We start from the raw sequence: 5,722 nt of genomic DNA, 5'->3' as shown, positions 1-5,722 counted from the left end.
TTTCCTTTAATAAAAATACATAAAAATAGTGACCTAATACGTAAAAATAGTGACCTAATACGTAAAAATAATGACCTAATACATAAAAATAGCGACCTAATACATAAAAATAGTGACCTAATACATAAAAACAGTGACCTAATATGTAAAAATAGTGACCTAAAGCTATTATATTGTAAACATCTGGTGCTGTTTTCTGGATGGATGATTGATTAATGAATCATTAGCGTATGATTGCACTAAGCTGTGGTGTTCTAGCATTGTCCTTTATATGAACAAGGCAAGATCAGCAGAAATGTTGGGCTGTCCTTGACTTTTGCCCAATTGTCTGTGAAAATGTACACTTGACGTTGGCAAACCTTCCACGGCTAGGTGAAAGTTACCCAAGGTCAAATAACTGATCTGCACCAGATTTTTTCCCCATTTTTAAAGCCACGCTTTAAACCGCATAAATGCCTGCTTTATTCAAATATTTCTTCCTGCTTAAGTCGCACACTTGGCACTGCCACAAGCTTGGGATGGGCCATAGGGGTTTTATTTAGTCAGCTCTAAGAAAATAAAAAACATATGTAGCCATGCAAATATGTAATTGTATGTTTTGGAATTGTTTATTAAGCAGAAAATAAATGTCACAATGGGTTTTATGATAGTGCTTTGAAACTAATAACAACACCACTTATTCATCTTAGTCATAATAGGGTGTGACCTTCTGGAGAGACCCTCTCAATTAATTAACCTCTTAGGCCAATTTCCTTTTGTCTGGTGCCATTTGACATATGGAACCTCTAAAGAGTTCATTTACATCTAAAGCTTGCTCTATTCAAAATGAAAAGCCGTTGGGCAAGGCTCCCAATATTCCGTGACTTGTTTTATCTTCATCGTTATTAGCAAAATGGATGCTGACCTTGAGGCCTTGCAGGTCAGACAAAGCTAACCCGATAATTAACCAGGGCAGTCATGCTTTGACATGCCACTCTGCTTCTATCAAATAAACTGCTAGAGCCGCATGGCAATTTCCTTTCCTGTCATTTAATACTTATTATTCAATTAAAACTTAGCTTTATCAGGAAGTTCATTTTCCATAGGCTTGTTTCTAATAGCTCCTATGTTATCTGTTAGTTGTCTTCACTATGGTGCAGATACTAGGGCACTGCTTTACACTGTCTTCTCTATTCAGATTCCCCTAACCAAAAACAGAGATATAAATGTAAATGTGTCAATATACATTCCATGGGAAGACCTTTGTCTAAACTGACCTATGTCTGGGCTATTGCCAGCTTCACAGGCTGACAGATATTCACTTGAATCTAGAAATAAGGGTACAAAGTGGACGGTCTTTTGAGGATATTATTAGGATGTACCTGTAGTAGACATGTGCGATTCGTTTCGGAAAGATTTATTATTTGGATGAATTTTCGGAAATTCAGATGTATTTGAATTACAGAAATGACCAATGCAAACGAATGCGAATTTCTGATTCCGAAATTCGTTAGCGGTAGTCTGTACGAATTTTCATTTGTGGACGAATTTTCGTTGCAGCAAAGTGACATTAGAGAAGAAAAAAAACTTTTTTTTTTTTAGTCTGCAGAAGAGGAAAAAAAATGCGTGAGGTTCCCCCCAATTCATACCAGGCCTTTAGGTCTGGTAGGAGTTTTAAGGGGAACCCCAGCCCCCCAAAAATGGGGAAAAAATCGAGCGCCCCCTCCCTGTGCCTTACCAGGCCACATGCCCTCGGCATTGAGAGGGTGTCCCCATGCCGATGGGGACAAGGGCCTCTTCCCCACAACCCTGACCCGGTGGTTGTGGGGGTCTGTGGGCAAGGGGGCTTTTTTTCATCGGGGTACCCCTTCAATTAAGGGGGCACCCAGATGCCCTACACATTCACTAAAGGGTTCAAAGTCAATGTAAATAAACAAACCACAATTTTAGAGACAATCCTTTAATTGAAAAAAAAAAAACAGAGTCAAATTTTGACTATTCCTTTAATAAAAAAATGTTTTTTAAATGGCTCCTTCGATGTAATCCAGCGTCAATCAGGATGCACGACGCACACCGAAATAAAAAAAGTCCCACGCGCACGACAACCGTCTGAACCTGATGAAAACTCACCGCAAAATGACATCTCCTGCCCGAATGTAAACAGATGGAGAGAGAGAGCCGTGACGTCACGACGCTAACGGGTTTCGTCCGAATTTGGACCCAAAAACCCCAGAAATAACGCAAAATCTGAATCAAACCGAAACAAAACGAATTTTTAGTGCTGGTAGGTTTAGGTGAAAGACCCCCGGCATCCAGAACTAGTGTGAGTACCATAACTGCTATAACTTTTATCCAACTAGATTGTAAGCTCTCACTAGCAGGACCCTCCTAACACTAGAGTACTGAAATTGTATTGTAACTGTACTGTCTGCCTCCATTTTGTAAAGCACTGCACAAACTGTTGGCGCTATATAAATTCTGTATAATAATAATTAACTTATAAGGTATCTCCTACATTAAAGCACCCTTCTAACACTTAACCCACTCATACCGGAATGCTCCATTAGAAAAACAACAAAAAAAGCTGCTGAGAGGTATAAGTGCACACAGCCAGAGGTGCCTGCACATACCTGCCGAAACTCTTCAACCGCTTGCGGACTGGCCACTGTATATACGGCTGGTCTGCAGCCCCATTATTCCGGGACAACGTACCCATACATCCTCCCGTGAAAACCTGTGTGCACGCGGCTGTCATTAGACAGAGGACAGCCGTGGCTTTAGCAGCTCTGTGTCCTGTGATAGCTATGATTGGTTATCACAGTGATAGCATGGCAATGTTTACATTGCCCAGCCCTCCTCTTCCTCTTAAATCAGAGACAGGGAAGAATTTACCTGCTAGCAAAAACAAGCTAGAGCAGCAGCAAAAAAAAAGAACAAAACAAAAATGTTTCAGATCATTCAACCCCTCTCCACTCCTGCTTATGTTAGCTCCATTCTATCGCTGCTCTGACCTGTATACAGGGCAGCCATCAGAAATGATGGGGCCCCTTACACAGCTTTACGCGCTGTACTCAGGTCTTAGTAATGTGCTGGGCTCGGGGCTTAGTAACACGCTGGACTCGGGGCTTAGTAACCGCTGGTCTCAGGACCCAACTGAGACCCCAGGCAGCCCACCTGAGAGTGACCTTGCAAAGCCCACCATAGATGCTGCACAGCCTATCTGAGACTCTCAGGTGGGCTGGTTGGTGCTGCATCTCCCTCCCAGCTCCTCTTACCTGCTCCTGGGGCCTGGCCTCCTCTGCCGCCGGACTGGTCGGAAGTGATGCAATGTCACTTCCGGCCGGTCCGAGATCAGAACATAGCAGCGCTGCTGGGGCCCCAGCCTCCTCCAAAGCCGCCGGATCGGCGCTACCAGGGCCCGGCGCTGCATGGGCCTGGCATCCGCCGCCTCCACCTCCTCCCCTGTCACTTGTATGGCCATCAGCCGATACTCATGCCCGGGCCCCTCACATGAGTATTGGCTGTACCCCCTAATGGCAGCTCTGCCTGTATAGTAACCATTTCACCTCTCTTATCCTGCACATCGGCACATTAACCTCTTCACCCCCTCCTCAGCCTATGACCTGTACATTTAATGTATCTTGTGCACCATTACCAAGCTCCATGTTTTAACCCCCTCAATACGTTTCTTCATTTCCAAAAAATTGTGGCAACAAATGAGATCACCTTGGAGTGTATACTTTCTGAAAATTGGTAATTTGGTGCGTTTTGGTACTGTCCTATTTGCTATGATTTATTTAAATGAAAGTTAGAGAAAAAGGCTTTTTTACAAATGTTTTTTTTTTTTATGTATATAGTAAACCAGGGCTCAAAATTTCAAGTCCTGAGCTACTAGCCAAGCCTTAAGAGTTACTAGCCACCAGTTGCCCCACCTAACCCTTACCCTGCCCCGGCCTTAACTCCACCCCTAAACACACCCTCTTAAATAATCTTATGATAATTATTATCTTATGATAGTTTCCGCTTGTAAACGGCAGATTAGGGATTCCTGCTGCAGGAAAACGCAAGTTCCTGGCACAGGAATCTCTAATCACACCTGAAATATACTGTAGGTGTGAATGGGGCCTAATATACACATACACTAAAGGTGCCAATACACCTGCTGATTATCGTACGATAGTTGTGGGTGATCCCGCGATCGTACGATAATCGGCAGGTGTATTGGCATTACAGTAGAAGCAGTTGCACGTCTTTCGTTTTCCGAGCACGCTGGAAAACCTGCTGAAAATCGTACGATTTTCGGCGCGGTTGGTAGCGTGGTCAGAAGATGAATGCCGCACACTGCCCGCTCTGCACTGCAATCATCGGACGCCCTCCCCTCAGCGGGGAGGGCTTGCGATGATCGCAAGTACGATCTGCCTGTCCAAGATGGGCAGATCGTACGAAATTTTAATGACCTTACAACCATCGCAAAACGCAAGTCGTGCGATGGTTGTAAGGTGTATGGACAGCTTAAAACACAATAATACACTTCTCAACTATCTCTGGTATCTGGGGGTGATTAGTGAGGTCTGCAGCAGGGATTCTGATGGAGGAACTTACACATGACCAGAGGGATACCACTCTTGTCTATGAACAAGCATGAGCAAGAGGCTGAATACAAAAGTATTTAATTATGTATGTAATATAATAATAGCAGTTCCAGTTTTAGTTACAATAATACAAATATTTGAGACCACTTTTAGTAAATGATAAATCTGTACAATGAGGAATAAATAGATCTGTGCAATACACAATACATTGTTTTCATAATAAACTGTTACAAGATGAAGATGTCAGAAATTGAGATTTTGGCTGTCCTAAGAGAACAGTTAAAGTAGAGGCATGTTCCACCCTCAGGGCAGCAAATCCTCAGAGCCCCAACATTGTTCAAGCTAGCATGTTTATGTCAATGAAGAGAGGAGTGAATGGAGCAGGAAGGCAGTACCGGTACCGATTACCATGGGGAGAATATTCAGATCGGGGGAAACTTTCTAACCTGCATGAAAATTGTGAGCCAGTGGGTGTTCGGTGGGCACCATAGATTTGAGACGTTGCCTACTAGTTGTCGGGGTTCATGTGCCCTCTAAAGTATATGGCAACCTTTCTCAGTCATGGTGCCATAGCACCCTGGGGATATCTTCTGGCTTCCTTAGGGGTGCCTCAAAATGTTTCCACAGCATCATGCCTTTCCATGGTGCAGGCCAGCCTCCAGCACCATGGAAATGAATGACGCTAATCCAGGGAGGGTGGGATCCATTCAGAAAGCATGGAAACTCTCCTATGTCCAAGTCTGCTTTGACTCCCACCTTCTGCCATGCTGCTGCAGCTTCTAATGTGATGGTAAGACTATGATATGAAGTGGAGCCTGAGCACTCTGATGTAAAGGGGGACTGAGGAGTCTGATGTGAAGGGGGACTGAGGACTCTGATGTGAAGGGGAGACTGAGGAGTCTGATGTGAAGGGGGACTGAGGACTCTGATGTGAAGGGGGACTGAGGAGTCTGATGTGCAGAGGGGACTGAGGACTCTGATGTGAAGGGGGACTGAGGAGTCTGATGTGAAGAGGGGACTGAGGAGTCTGATGTGAAGGGGGACTGAGGAGTCTGATGTGCAGAGGGGACTGAGGACTCTGATGTGATGGGGGACTGAAGAGTCTGATGTGAAGGGGGGACTGAGGACTACGGTGTGCGGAGGGGACTGGG

The sequence above is a fragment of the Nanorana parkeri genome, unplaced genomic scaffold (genome assembly GCF_000935625.1).
Source record: "Nanorana parkeri isolate BGI_ZX_2015 unplaced genomic scaffold, ASM93562v1 scaffold1134, whole genome shotgun sequence".
In the NCBI taxonomy this organism is placed as follows: Eukaryota; Metazoa; Chordata; class Amphibia; order Anura; family Dicroglossidae; genus Nanorana; species Nanorana parkeri.
The sequence above is the reverse complement of the archived record's forward strand: the minus strand, read 5'-3'. Positions refer to the sequence as shown.